At 44.0% G+C, this 16,383-nt stretch overlaps 1 pseudogene; it reads right to left on the bottom strand.

Annotated features, from left to right (window-relative positions):
• Positions 1–635: 635 nt before the first annotated feature.
• Positions 636–16,080, bottom strand: LOC123999173 (annotated as a pseudogene).
• Positions 16,081–16,383: the final 303 nt, after the last annotated feature.

Genomic DNA, 16,383 nt, shown 5'->3' with positions numbered 1-16,383 from the left:
TTCCCTCCTCCCTTTCCTCCTTTACTTCTACCTCTTTGTTTTCTATAAGCTCCTTTGTTTTATGCACCTGGACTAGCTTTAGTCTACCAGAAACTCCTCTGTAACAAATAAAAGGGACTAACTGTGAATAAAATCTCTTATCTTTTGTACACTAGTGTCTCTATTCATGAGTGGTTCTGGTAGAGTGGGATTGAGAAACAACAGGGCTGGTGTGGGTGTATTTCCTGTGCTGTGTGCATTGGGGGAAGAAATACAAATTCTGAGACACCACCAAAATCTTATCAGCACACTAGGCCCATTTGTAAAGACAGCAAAAATACACCTTTACTGCCCCCTGCTGGACGATAGATTGTCTGAAATATGAAATATGTTTTTCCAGAATGGAATAAAATGTTCATAATATAATAATAATATAAATGCCATTTAGCAGACGCTTTTATCCAAAGCGACTTACAGTCATGTGTGCATACATTCTACGTATGGGTGGTCCCGGGGATCAAACCACTACCCTGGCGTTACAAGCGCCATGTCTGAAATATGAAGTTTTTCCAGAATGGAATAAAATGTTCATGCACAGCTCATTGGGAGAATGTGGGCTAAATCAATATGAAACAAGAATGCAAGGCAGAGCAGGGTTCTTTAATATATTATGGTTTATTATTCATCACAACTGTCATTATCATTAATTAAATACATCATGTGTAGATTTTCTGCAGGTAAGGAATGCATTTCATTATCTAGGATTTTATTTTCCACCCATAACAGTTCCATGTAAACTTAAAACAAAAGACACAGTTGGGGAGAAAGCAATGACAAAATAGAAAAACATAAAAGCAACAAACTTTTAAAAAATCTAATCAGTGGGACGCTCCCGATTAAAAGCAATCAAGCTCAAGGATTTCAGGACCAAAGCAGAAATATTGCTCTATCCTGATTGGTTCTGTAGCATTCTTAGGGTTCTCCAACATTCTCAGGGTTCTTCAAATTCTAATTATTGCCACGAACACTACTGATCTCAGCAGTGGCATTGCTGGCCGTCAGTGCTGCTATTTGACAACATGCTTAGTGAACAGTAAGGTTTGCATAAACATGTTCAGGTCATCTTCGCCGACTCTGATCCAAGTGATTCTGAGAAGACGAAGCAAAATGTGGAGGAAGAAGGGGGAAAGCAGAGGCTTCAAAAAATAACATGAGTTGGGAAAAAAAACAGTGAACACAAAGGACATTTTGGCTACGATTACACTGAAGACCCTCCTCTCCTACAAAAACAGTACAGAGAATCAGTGTTGAGAATCAACGGGTTCCACCAAGGAATGGTGTTACAGTAACTAACCGACACTATCCATCTAATGTACAGTATAGATACGTTACATAACACTGTGTGAGTGGGTTAGGGAGTTATTAAAACATCATCATGGTGGTTGGTTACAACATACTAGCAAAGACAGACAACTTCATATCTTCAATTTACAACCCTTGTCAGAGTTGACTAAATGCCTCCCAGTATCTCATACAGTACTTTATGACCTTCGGCTCACTCAAATTATGTCATATCTGAAATACTCATGTGAATCTTAGTTGATTGGTTGATGGTCATTCCCCTGTTCTTCAATCACTCTCAGGTTTAATACTGTAATAAGGTAAATGGAGAATTGTGGACCTAACATTACCCATAGCAACCACAGTAAACTTGAAATATGAAATTACATAAATAGGATTTCTTAGAAGATGAAGACAAATGTGCAATAATGAAATCAAAACAGCCATACCAGTATCTAAAAAAAACAAACAATACTTAACATTATCCTCCTTAAACTGGGCTTCACATCGCCAGCCATCCTTCCAGTTAACCAGGTGTCCTTTACTCGCATAGAAAAATAGCAGTCAGATCCAAAATAAAGAATAATACATATATAATATCTGATTAAATTAACCAACTTTGTACATAAATACATCAGAGCTTGAAGGTCAGAGTTCAGAGGTTAATGCTACATTGGCACACCTGACCCGCCCAGCACAAAGTGGCTTCCTATGGGTCCTAAAGGCGCAGGTGTAAGAGGTGAAACTATCCCATAGAGATGGAAATAGGCCTCATCATTGTATCCATGCCATTATGGCATCTGTGACAGCTTCATTGAGGCAATCTCCATTTAAAGGAGTCAATTTTCTTCTTCCCGATTGGCTGATCCCCCCCCTGATGACCTGGTTGCACAACTCCAACAGGGTCACCAGTAGGGATCAGTCAATGAAGTTGGACGTCCCACCCAGTTGACTACATTCAAATGGTGGAAGCCAGCATGGCCCTGCTCTTGCTAAAACAGCCTTTTGGCCACTAGAGGCCTCTATTATTCTCTATGAACTATCCAGATGAGATTCAACAACCTACCTACCTACCAAACAGGAGTGGTCAACTTAAGTTTCTCAAATCACTAAATAGATCACATTCCAATGGGTTAATTTACTAAAAGCCTCACCCTTATTAACATTTGGCTAAATAAAATATAGATTATTTCATTTACCACAAGCAAAAAAATAACGATGGACATTTGGTCTGATAAGCAGATTCAGAGTTGTCATTGAATGTAGAAGGACCCTCCCTCGCTAAACTACCAGTATCTATCATCATCTCCCACTATAAACATACTCAAGAGACTTGAAAAGACGAACAAAAATAATTGCATTCTAAAATGAAATCACTCCGTGTTGTTAGGGAGGTGCCATTCTAATCCATGTCTGTCTGTCATGTTCATTTCTCCCTCTCCTTACAAACCCTCCCTATCACAGTGTATATCTCTCCATTTACCTGTTGGGATTATATTCCTCTGTCACTGGTCAGAGGACTAGAGATCAAGAGATGAGAGAAAGGGGGGAGAAAACAAGCAACTCAATAAAGAGGAAGACAAAGACAGGAGAGAAAGAGCAGAGAAACTGGGTGGCAATATTGAACGGTAACTCGGCTCACTACGCTACTAAGGCACACACTCACACAACACTTAACACTACAATAAATAGGTCCTCCCAGACATCCAAATACCAGAGTACTACCAGCAATCACGGTCCTCAGTGCCTGGGTTTGACATATTTTTAAAATGGTTTACTTTTATCTGTAGGCATTCCGGTTGGACATCTGACCACAAACTGAACACGACAGGGCATTAGTGGGAACGACTCAAGGGTCCTACATGGATTTAGGATGTTCCATTTACACCCAATCTATAACTCCCACCTACTCTATGTCCAACGGCTCATCTGTGCACCAGCTTTAGTCTGATAAAAACTAAATAAAATAAAAAACTAAATGAGAAAACAGGTGTGTGATCTTGGGAGATCCATTGTGAACCACACAGACAATTCTCCAGTTGCAAAAGGTGCCCCATCTTAATCATTCAAACTCATTGATGAAGAAAGCATGGGGGGGTTGTATGGGGGGGGGGGCATGACCCCTGGGGTGCTAATAAAACCATGATCCAGATGTCTCCTGACTATATGTAGTCCTCAAGATGCACTATACAGGAGGCCTTCTCCTTTTCTCGCTCTCATTCCACTTCTGGGGGTCTTTTGTTTCCATGTCCTCTTTTTTTCCTTCTCTGTTTTCTTTCTGAAGGAAAACAGGAGAAACTAGGCAGAATCTCTTGGTGCTGTGGCTCCATTCTTCTCCTCTGCCTCTCCTCCCCCTCTGTCCTTTTTCTTCCCCCCCCTTCTCCTTTTTCTTCTCTTTCTCTGCCCGCTCCTTCTCCTTCTTCTGGCTCTCCTTGTCTGCTTTGTCCTTCTTCTTCTCCTTCTCTTTCCTCTTCTCCTCCTCCTTCTCTTTCTTCTTGTCTTCCTTGCTCCTCTTCTTCTTCCCGTCATCCTCTCCTCCTGTAGCTGCTGCTGCTGCTCCTCCTCCTCCTCTCCCTCCGTCTGGGAACGGGGGCAGAGGCGTGTTGTTAGCGGTGGGTGATGGGATGGTGGGTGTGATCTGCTCAGAAGTAACTTTGGGGGAGAGGGCGTTTGGTGGTGTATGGTGTACTGGGGCTGATGTACCAGGCTGGCTCTGTGCTGAGGTCTGGGCTGGGCCAGAAGAGGGGCCTGGACCAAACCCAACCAAAGGACTCTGAGAGGCAGGCGCCCTAGCTACAGAGCCACTAGACATGGGTGGTTTGTGGGCGGGGCCTCTGGGTGGGCTTGAAGCTACCGCTGAGGGGTTCTGTCGCTGCATGGCCTCCATCCCAGAGGCCCCAGAGAAGGAGCCCTTCTTCTGAGAGAGGAAGGACGTTTTGGACTTGCGGAATCCGGGGAGGGAGAGCAGGCTGGAGGAGGCCCTGAGAGGCCCTGGAGGGGGGATGGACCCCAGGAAGGAGAAGCTACCCCCGGAGCTGATGGCGGAGGCCCGACGCTTGTGCTCGTGGATGTCCCGTGTCCCGTGGAGCCGTCGGACAGGCTGGTGGGTCAGTTCGCCCCTGGACTCCCTCCACTTCCTTACCTGAATACTGCACTCCCTCTCGATCAGAGCCTCGGTCACTGCCAGGGACACCACCTACACACAGACAGAGACATACAGAGGAAGTCATCAAACCAGATCTAGACACACAGACAGTGAAACGTCAGTTGACTCGTGTCAATGAGTCAGAGTAGGGGTATGTTTAGAACACATGTATGTGTGTGTATGTCTGTGTGTGTGTATACACTGTTTACAGTCTCACCTCCTGCACCAATAGGTCCTCTCTGACAGACTCAGGTGGGATGTTCCGGAGGCGCTCCATGGTTTCGTACATGCCCTGGACCTCCCGCAGTTTATCTACCGAGCCAAGCATCTGCTTGAGCAGCACCAGGCCCACACGGAACACTATCTTCACTCCTAGAAAACAGCACAGTTAGCTAATAGTTAGCCACAGCATCATGTGCAGTGTGTGTGTGTGTCTTACCCTCACAGAAGAACATGTCCCACACACGTAGCACACAGGACCACGGCAGGGTGCGTGAGAAGACACACATGAACCACTCGGTCATGTAGAGAATGGGGTCTATCTTAAACTTCTTCAGGTGACGGTAGGCCATGGGACAGACACGACGTAGCAGAGAAAAGAAGATCTCTCCATCCAACTGGATTGCTTCCTAAAACAATGATGAGTCGGCTCAGTGTACACCGAAGAAGAAGATACAGTGTGTGTGTGTGTGTTCGTTCACTCACCAATCCAGCGCTATAATATCCAGGCAGGTACGTCTCACAGATCTGCACCAGACACCAGAAGGCATGCTGCAAGTTGGGAATATACACATACCACATTATAAACACCTAACCCCATCCCACTACTTCATCATTCATGAACATTGTTCCCATTCCCAGTCTCCTCCACAGTCCCCCTCCCTCTCTCTGTGTCCCCCAGCAGACCCTCACCTCTGCAGGCATGTGCATGAGTAGGACAGCAGCCACCGGGGCCTGGGCCTGGCAGTATCCCTCTTCAGGTCTGTACACTGTGTAGGCTTTCAGTACCCGGTACAGATCCTGCTGCCTGGAGGCCACACCAGAAGAGAACAGACAGTTAGCACACATGCACTCAAAGTACATTTTTATTGTACATGTCAGCGTGCTCTACATGGACTGAACAAATCCTATTATACGTCAGTAAAGCATGGTCACTTACCCGTGTCCACCGCGAGCAGCAAACATCTCATGGAAGGGGAACTGTCTATGCAGGTCCTTCTCTATAATGTCCAACCATTTAGGGTCTCCCTGCTCCCTCTCCAACTCCTACAGAGATTAAGAGAGAAAGAAATGTTCAGATCATATCTAATTGAGCAACTTTAAAGCAACATATCTAGTTGGAGCAGCATAATATGGAACAGGACTGAGTATAACTAGGCCTTTAACAAAGCATGTCTGTGTCAGAGTGAAAGCAGAGAAAGGGAAGGAAAAAGGGTTTATCTGATATGATCTTTCCAGACCCCCAGGTCTGTGAAGGTAGACCCAGCCAGGCTGAGTTACTGCCCAGGATAAGAGGCTTAGAGCTGGGGAGGTCTCTGCGCCCCCTAATAAACACCCCTGGAGATCTAACTGGTCGAACGAGCCACAACTCCTCCCCATCGCATTAACTTCTGTTCCAGTTAGTCTGTCTACCTAGAGGTCACTGAAGAACTTCTGTTCCAGTTAGTCTGTCTACCTAGAGGTCACTGAAGAACTTCTGTTCCAGTTAGTCTGTCTACCTAGAGGTCACTGAAGAACTTCTGTTCCAGTTAGTCTGTCTACCTAGAGGTCACTGAAGAACTTCTGTTCCAGTTAGTCTGTCTACCTAGAGGTCACTGAAGAACTTCTGTTCCAGTTAGTCTGTCTACCTAGAGGTCACTGAAGAACTTCTGTTCCAGTTAGTCTGTCTACCTAGAGGTCACTGAAGAACTTCTGTTCCAGTTAGTCTGTCTACCTAGAGGTCACTGAAGAACTTCTGTTCCAGTTAGTCTGTCTACCTAGAGGTCACTGAAGAACTTCTGTTCCAGTTAGTCTGTCTACCTAGAGGTCACTGAAGAACTTCTGTATTCAAATACAGTTTGACTAACAATGACCCTAAATACAGTTTGACTAACAATGACCCTAAATACAGTTTGACTAACAATGACCCTAAATACAGTTTGACTAACAATGACCCTAAATACAGTTTGACTACAATGACCCTAAATACAGTTTGACTACAATGACCCTAAATACAGTTTGACTACAATGACCCTAAATAGAGGCTGTGGGAATGATGGCCTCGGATTTGAATTGGTGAAGAGTACATAGGCAGAGTTAAGTCTTTTTTGAGTGTCTGCTTCACAATAGACATGTTTTGCATAGTGGAAGTGTGAGTATGAAGACAGAAAGGGTGTGGGTTAGTGGCAGTACCTCAAACTTGCCGGGGTTGGAGTCCAGGAGTTCCTTGCTGTTGGAGAGCAGCTGCCAGGCTTTAGCCCTGAGAGAAGAGGGGATCCCCTTCCTACAGCGCAACTTCACCTGGAACACACACATACACTTGTGTTATACTCACATACAATGTATGTAATAGATATACAATCTCATACCATACATAGAAGTAGCTAAGTACCTTTTGGAAGCGTCTTGAGACCCATTTGTCCCAATTGTTGAACATGTCCAGCCATTTCAGCTCTCTCTGCCGTGCTACATCAACTCTGATGTCCTTATCACTGTAACACATGGAGAAAGAGTTAACAACACCAAGACACACATGCATGTCAACCACACTGGGCATGTAAGACAGTGTATTTATTGCTTTCCAGGGATTTTGTTGCCATTGAAATCCTTGGGCAGGGCACCTAATTATTATTTTTATATATAATATATTTTCAGGATGGAAAAACGCTTCCACTGTCAACGTAAACGATTTAAACCAGATCGGATTACTGAGACTGCCAATGTTTGTCCTCCATTGGGCAGCACTTACACTGGTGCTAAGTGTCTGGATTATTCCTTTCATCTGGATGATGAGAGTGTGTGGAGAGCACAGCAGAATGATGCCGCCATCATGGCGATCCACAAGTCTGTCTAAAGAAGACTTGAAGAGTCGCTTCAATTAGAAGTTCAGCATACAGCAGACATGCCTGAAAACTGCAGCAGACATGGTGAACCATCCCAATGAAGTGCTGGGAATTTACCTCATGGGACCTTTTCCTCCCAGCCGTGGGAACCGGGAATGAATTTTTATTGGTGGTAGTGGACTACCACACACACTGGTTGGAGTCGTTTCCCCTCCGCAAAGTCACTGCATCCGCTATTGCTCTAATTCCGCGAAGAGAGGTCTTAACCAGATTCGTGATTCCAAACCAAATTCTCTCTGACCGAGGTCTGCGGCTCACATCAGGAATCTACAAAGAGCTCAGTACCTACTGGGGTGTAGCTGGCAAGCTGACCACGACCTACCATTCTCAGACCAACCTGACAGAGGGTAAACCGCACCTTGAAGGAGATGATTACTTCATTCAAGGGGGATCAGCATGGACAGAGTCTTGCAAAGTTTCAACGTTTCACCTGACTGCCCAGCATTTGATTCAGTCCAACAGCACCATACCTTGCTAGCCAGAGTGGAGGCCAGCAGAATCAAAGCCAAACAACGACAGGTCAGAAACTATGACAAACATAGACGAGCGTTTCCCACCCCAGTCTCATGTCTGGAGTCTCAAGTCTTGATCCATTATCATCTGTCAAAGGCTTCCAAACAGTTCACTGCCAAGCTAGCTTCAAGATGGAAAGATCCATACCGCGTGGTGCAGCAGTTGGGGCCAGTGAACTACTTGGTCTGTTTGGAGGACACTTGGGAAGATGTCAGGACGGTGCATGTTGTTGACCTAAAGCCCTGCTACCCTACTGCAGAGGAGGCAAAAACAACACCTGCAGGAACTCTTCTTGGAGGGGGACTTCCCTGGTTTAGTGTAGGAGAAATCTGAACCTGCCAAAACCTGCATCCTCTCTGTTTCTACAGGCTTTGGCAAAATCCTGCATGGAGTCTTCACCATGCCCTGCCACTTTAAGAGCACATCAGCAGTCAGGAAGGAGGAAATAACGAGAACTCTTCCATCTCTGTGAAGAGCTCTCGGTTGGCGCGTGAGTTTGACAGTGTGTGCAACTCGGCAGAAGTATTGTTCATTTTCAGCATGCTTAGTTGTAAAGTGTTTAAGTCGATCACTGATGTTACCGCTCTAGGTCGTGGTTGTAATCTTTCGGGACCGCTCCTGTCATTGTTCGCATGGAGTAGTAACTACATTGTTGCGAAGCTTTGAAAAACAAACCATCAGGTGTATCAGACATACAGACAGTGTAACTGCAAGTCCCCCCGCCCTCTCATATTCCCTCTATCGCTCCTGTGCTTTTTACTGCAGCAGACTCTCTTTTTATCCTAGATGCTCCTTGAGATGTTCAGTGTCGTTGGACTATTAGTCCCCTGCCAGTCATATTTGGTGTGACATTTTAGTTATTGTTTATTGTAGTTTGAACTGTATTGATTTTGTGTGGGACTATTTACATTTGGCCAAAAAGATTTTTGTACATTTTAAGGCCTTCTTTGTATCGTCTATGAACACACACTCCACACACCCATTCATACCACCCCCCCTCTGAGGTAATGCAGAATATTGCAAATCATCTAATGTTGATGACTGGGCTCTTTCTTGTCAATTGTTTCTATGAAGTTGCCTTTAAATTGCTCTGCCATTATTATTTGGTTGGGTTACCCCTGTGCTGTGACATGTGTTTTATATGGTGTCTTATCTTTTCTCTCCACTGGCTATCTGGCAAACAGGCTACACTCTAGACAGTCTTCTGCTGATGTGCATGGGTCTGGTATGGGTACTCTACCTATCCTACTATTTTCCTTTCAGCAGGGTTAATACCTGCCTGGTGCCCGAAATAAAATCTTTATCTTTACTAGAGGTCGATCGATTAAATCGGAATGGCCGATTAATTAGGGCCAATTTCAAGTTTTCATAACAATCGGTAATCAGCATTTTTGGACACCGATCATGGCCAATTACATTGCACTCCACGAGGAGACTGTGTGGCAGGCTGACTACCTGTTATGCAAGTGATGCAAGGAGCCAAGGTAAGGTGCTAGCTAGCATTAAACGTATCTTAGAAAAAACAATCAATCTTAACATAAGCACTAGTTAACTACACATGGTTGTTGATATTACTAGTTTATCTAGCTTGTCCTGCGATGCATATAATCGATACGGTGCCTGTTAATTTATCATTGAATCACAGCCTACTTTGCCAAACGGGTGATTTAACAAGAGAATTCGCAAAAAAAGCACTGTCGTTGCACCAATGTGTACCTAACCATAAACATCAACTCCTTTCTTAAAATTAATACACAAGTATTTTTAAACCTGCAGATTTAGTTAATATTGCCTGCCAACATTAACTTATTTTAACTAGGGAAATTGTGTCACTTCTCTTGCATTCTGTGCAACAGAGTCAGGGTATAAGCAGCAGTTTTGGCCACCTGGCTCGTTGCGAACTGTGTGAAGACTATTTATTTCTAAAAAAGTCAGCCAACTTCACCAAATGGGGGATGATTTAACAAAAGTGCATTTGCGAAAAAAGCACAATCGCTGCACGAATGTACCTAACCATAAACATCAATGCCTTTCTTAAAATCAATACACAGAAGTATATTTTACTAAACCTGCATATTTAGTTCAAAGAAATCCAGGTTAGCAGGCAATATTAAACTAGGGAAATTGTGTCACTTCTCTTACGTTCATGGCACACAGAGTCAGGGTATATGCAACAGTTTGGGCCGCCTGGCTCGCTAATTTGCCAGAATCTTACGTAATTATGACATAACATTGAAGGTTGTACAACGTAACAGGAATATTTAGACTTTCGGATGCCACCTGTATCTTATCTAACGGAACGGTTCCGTATTTCACAAAGAATAAACATTTTGTTTTCGAAATGATAGTTTTTGGATTTGACCATATTAATGACCGAAGGCTCATATTTGTGTGTTATTATGTTATAATTAAGTCTATGATTTGATATTTGATAGAGCAGTCTGACTGAGCGGTGGTAGGCAGCAGCAGGCTCGTAAGCATTCATTCAAACAGCACGTTTGTCAGCAGCTCTTCGCTGTATTTCAAGCATTGAGCGGTTTATGACTTCAAGCCTATCAACTCCCGAGACTATGCTGGTGTAACCGATGTGAAATGGCTAGCTAGTTAGAGGTGGGCGCGCTAATAGCGTTTCAATCGGTGACGTCACTCGCTCTGAGACCTTAAAGTAGTTGTTCCCCTTGCTCTGCAAGGGCCGAGGCTTTTGTGGAGCGATGGGTAACTTTTGTCGATGTGTTCCTGATTTGAGCCCAGGTAGGGGTGAGGAGAGGGATGGAAGCTATACTGTTACAATGTCAATATTAAAGTGCCTATAAGAACATCCAATAGTCAAAGGTATATGAAATACAAATGGTAGAGAGAGAAATAGTCCTATAATAACTACAACCTAAAATTTCTTACCTGGGAAAATTGAAGACTCATGTTAAGAGGACCCACCAGCTTTCCATATGTTCTCATGTTCTGAGCAAGGAACTTAAAACGTTAGCTTTTTTACATGGCACATATTGTATTTTTACTTTCTTCTTCAACCAAATTGAACGTTTCATTATTTATTTGAGGCTAAATTGATTTTATTGATGTATTATATTAAGTTAAGTTCAGTATTGTTGTAATTGTCATTATTACAAATAAATAAGTGTAAAACAATTTGGCCGATTAATCGGTATCTGCTTTTTTGGGGGTCCTCCAATAAATCGGTATCAGCATTGAAAAATCATAATCGGCCGACCTCTAATCTTTACCCCTCTCTAACAATACCGCTACAAAGTACGTAGAAAATATAAATGGACCAACATATATTTAAAAATTTTATAATAGAATCTCTGAGAACTAACATCAGCAAAATAAAAGCTACAAAAATTACAAAAACAATTAATTGAACAGTATTAAATGTGTTATTATGTTTGAGCAAAAGAACACAGCATTAGAAATGGCAAAATGCATAGAGTTGCAGGTAATTCACCTTAAAAAACTGCAAAAACGTTCTCAGCTCCAAGGCAGAATATGTAGAAACGCAGGAAATTAGCAACATTTTCTCTCAGTTTCATGGCAGAATATGAAGAATTGCAGGAAAGTAGATTTAAAACAGCAAAAATGTATCTCAGTGCCATGGAGAAGTTTGGAGAATTGCAGGAAAGTGTCTTAAAAATATAAAAAATTGCGGGCCTCTAAAATCTAGCCTCACTGACCGGCTGACTGTGCCCCTTGTCACAACCCCTGCCATGCCCACCACTTAAGCACATTTTTTTAATCCAGAAAAAAACCCTGTTATCTAAATATGCTAAGATTGGATGCAGCCACAGGGTCATGTTCATTCAGTAGATTCCAAACAGGAGCTAGAGTTGTTTTAAATGGAAGCTGTGCGACCTGAGATTCTTTAAAAGGAATACTCATCTACAGATTTATATTATACTTCATATTATATGCTAATTTACAATATTTCTGTCCTACACTACTCTCTCACACACAGACACCCTTTGATAATGACCCTGAAGGGGAACAGGCTTAATCAATACCAAACTAAATCAATAAAACAGAGGAGGAAGTGCACTTAGAGAGACTGTCTGAGGGGAGGGGCAAGATACGTTCTCCAGAAAGAGAGGGAAATGAGTGGCTGGGCGAGGCACAGTCAGTACATATTGTGTCACAAAAGCGCTCTCAGCACTATCTATCTGAGTCACACAAAGGAGATGAAGGACAGACCGATAAGTTTAGAGTGGATATAGGGAAGACTGGACAGAAAGGGTGGGGAGGGAAGAGATCACTTAGGGCAAGCTGGGTGACTCGGAGAAGATGACCAAGCCAGGAAAGACGGTTGATTGTCAGACTCCAGCCACCCAAGTCAGAGTTCTCTCTGCTACCGCACGGCAAGCGGCACCAAGTCTGGGACCAAAAAGCTCCATAACAGCTTCTACCCCCAAGCCATAAGACTGCTTAATAGTTAATCAAATGGTCACCTGGAGTATTTGCATTGACCCCCCTTTGTTAATGATACGTTTTTGCAATGACTCTCTTGCACAGACTCTGTACACTCACAGGACTCTAACCACACATACTACACTGACATTCCAACACACACACATGCATATTGACGCTAAACATACACATATCCATTCACATTATGCTTCTGCTACTCTCTGTTTAGATCTATGCATAGTCACTTTACCCCTACCTTCATGTGCATATTACCTAAATAACCTCATACCCCTACACATTGACTCGGTACCCTTTGTATACAACTTCATTAGTTATTTTATTGTGTTACTATTTTTCCTTAAGTTTATTTAGCAAATGTTTTACTTTTTTTTCTTCTTTTTTTTTTAAAACTCTGCACTGTTGGTTAATAAAGGACTAGTAAGTAAGCATTTTACGGTAAGGTCTACTACACCTGTTGTAGTCGGCGCATGTGACAATTATAATTTTCTTTAAGAGAAAAAAACAAACCAGTGTAATTGCCCATTTTACAGTCAGAGTGAAGACACAATAGATGTGTATTTTACCTGGGTGTGTGCATAGAGTGAGGGTGTGTTTTTGTTTTACCATGCCCACCTGCCCTCGCTGTACTGGGTCCCGCCGAGGAAGCCATATTTGTCAGTGCGTCTGACAGCCAGGCCGTTGATCTCTGAGTCTGACCCGATAGAGCTTCCATCCTCCCCCAGGCCAGACAGAGACTCCAGGGTCCCTGACATCATGCTGGCTGACTCTAGGTAGCTGAGGGTGTCTGGGGCTGGGGCTCTGGGGTAGGGCAGGGAGAAGGAGACAGGTTCCTGGATCATTGGAGGGCTTGGGTGCCCTGCTCTGGAGGGGGTGTTGGGCAGCTCTGCCATTCTGGGAGATTGGCTTGAGGTCTCGGGTATGGGAGACAGGCTGGGGGTGTCCAGTTTGGGAGGGGGTTGAGGGTTTTGGCTTTCTTTTGGTGGCTGAGGATTTTGTGCTTCAGGGGCTGCAGCTGCTGCTGTTTGGGTGGAGTCTGGAGGAGAGGGAGTGTAAGTGGGGGCAGGAGGAGGAGTGTAAGTGGGGGCAGGAGGAGGGGGAGTGTAAGTGGGGGCAGGAGGAGGGGGAGATTCCACCATAGACTGAGGCTGAGCATAATCAGTAGCAGGATTAGTGTTCACAGTGACATGAACACTGGGGTAGAGATTAGGGGTGAGATTAAGACAAGAGGAGGGGCTGGTAGTCTGCTGTGTTACACCCTGTACCTCTTGCTCACTGTGGGCCTGTGTAGGGCCCTCTGAGGGGGCATTTAACAACTCCTTGCCCCCTGGGTTACTCATTTCCTGCTTTACAGCCAACATTGGGCTGGCACCTGCCTCCATGTCTGTCTCCTTCACTCCTTCCCCCTGGCACAATGCTACATCTACAGGTGGGATGGCAGGAGTACCTAGGGCTATTACAGGTAAGGCGGCAGGTCTCTCTGGGGGTATTAGAGGTGGGGGCACTGGAGTCTCTGGAGTTAACGCCGATGAGACGCGTTTGGGGGGGACTCGGTGGAGGTCCTCTCCCCCCTCTCTTGGGAGAAGGAGGGTGAGAAGGAAGCGTCTCTCCTGGTACAGTTAATGTCAGAAAAGCTTTGTCACCGTACAGAGAAGACTTGGGGATGGGGTTCTCCTTAGGGGGCTCTGGGGTGGTGCTGCTGGGAGGAGAGGGGGAAGTAGAGGGTATGGGGAAGGAGGGGGCAGCATGTGTGTCACCTATAGCTGGAGGTGAGGGGATTAGGGCGGAGATTTCAGCCATGGCGCCTCCTTATTTTTTCCTTGACAGATGGAAAGAGAAGACAGAAAGGTTTCATGAGAAACCAAAGTTAACAGAACTCTTTTTTATTTTATTTTTATTTCACCTTTATTTAACCAGGTAGGCTAGTTGAGAACAAGTTCTCATGATCACATGGAAACACCTCTCCACATTTCCATAGTGTATTAGAGTAAATTATGTTGGACTGATGATAATAAATAATACTGAGGCCATCAATCCCTGCCCCACACCTGTCAAACAAGTTTTTCACAACAACAAAAAAGTCCTTGCTGCCACAACGTTAAATGAAGAAGTTGGCTGTATATTTCAAAATCATGGACATTATTTGAGAGATAGGCTAATGCCCAAAGCTTTATTGGCTACTATATTGGTGGAATTGCAGTTTTGAACAGTGGGGAAGATTCTAATAACAGACAATGAAAACCAGATCAAATGTAACAAACACAGTTCCCTATATCTGAAAGAGGACATTGGACATTCATTACACACCTACCCCCTACTCTATGTTTTCTATTTGATATTTAGTTAGTGGACATGGATTTGGATTTTTCGAATTATTGCCCATTTGGGTATTTTCAACAAGCACCATCTCCACAATACAGTAACAATACAGTAATAGGTAGAATTATGCATGTCTATCTGAGGTTTCGCTTAATGTTGTTCAATATGATGATTTGACCTGTGTTATTTACTATACCCAAACCCACCTCTTCATTTTTGCCCAATATCTATGCAGTGTCATCGGACACTGAAAATTCACGGACAATCTACAGAGCTGGATGTTGACAATGACATGTCTACAATTCAAATACATTGTAGAATACATTCATTCAAAAGACTGCCTGGCCCTTACGATCAACTCAGGTGTGGCCACAAACAATATCAAGTGCATGCACTAACAAGCACAACAGTCAGACAAAATTACCTTCGCTAGCAACCACCGGTGCAGTAACGTTATTTCTTCTACCAAGATTACGGACAATATTATATTTATATTTCGCTGTGATCTAAGCAGGTTGGTTTGCTAACTCGCGTCAGCCAACACGCTAACTACCTAGCTACTATATATACATAAAAACGAACGATTGTGTTTTCATATCCTCTCGATGCCTCATTCAAAGCGACACAACTTCCCGATTCAACCACAGGAAAATTATATTGTTGCCTAACAGGCATCTTAGCTGTTTAGTTAACTAATGGTCCACTCCCCTCCCTGACGTCGGGGCCCTGCCTGACCATTGGGTCCACGGCCTTGCCCATCCGCTTCCCTCGATATAAACTATCTCGTGTAAACTTACCCACGGCCCGCGTGTCTACGTGATCCGTCCGCCTGGACGCCCAGGGCAGGGGGTTTGTCCGCGGCCCCCCCACAGCTCCGGTCCACCAAGCTCCTCCGTTCAATGAAAGCACGACAATGAGAAGCTGGACTGTCCAGGCAACAAAAGGGAAATAAATAGACAACGGCTGAGCAGGTTAGGAGGCGCAATGTCCCCCAAAACTAGCTAGCTAGTTAGCCTAGCTTGCTGGCTAATGATGTTAGAAGGGTGTTGTTAACCTAGCTGTGTGTTTGGGTTACTCTCTGGCATAACTGCAGAGAGTTTAAATCTTACAGATGTATATCATTTTACGACCAAATGGTATTCCTTTCTCCCAAACTATCCTTCACAATCAGTGTGGTCGTGCTGCTGTTAGACATTTAGCACAAATCGACTGCATTTCCTACTGCTGACAGCCACGTGCGCGCTCCTGTTTGTGCGATCGGGCACTCGCACGTATAGGCATAATCGGGACCATCTGTCAACACGAGTGGCAAAGAAAATAATAATATCAGGTTAAACTAGAACTAAGTACATAGTATTTGTCTCAAATAATCTTTGATTTTCAAATATGTTGTTGAATCTGTATATGCACCATTTGATTGAACTAAACTATCTTCTGTTTTTTCACGGTAGCATACATTTGCCGGATTGTCGCTGTCTCTCAGTACTCCGCTTCCCTCTGCTGTTGGTATGAGGCCATTACTTTTTAGAATTATACCAACATCTCTACGATTTA

The sequence above is a fragment of the Oncorhynchus gorbuscha genome, linkage group LG16, assembly GCF_021184085.1.
Source record: "Oncorhynchus gorbuscha isolate QuinsamMale2020 ecotype Even-year linkage group LG16, OgorEven_v1.0, whole genome shotgun sequence".
NCBI classification, from domain to species: domain Eukaryota; kingdom Metazoa; phylum Chordata; class Actinopteri; order Salmoniformes; family Salmonidae; genus Oncorhynchus; species Oncorhynchus gorbuscha.
The sequence above is the reverse complement of the archived record's forward strand: the minus strand, read 5'-3'. Positions and strand labels throughout refer to the sequence as shown.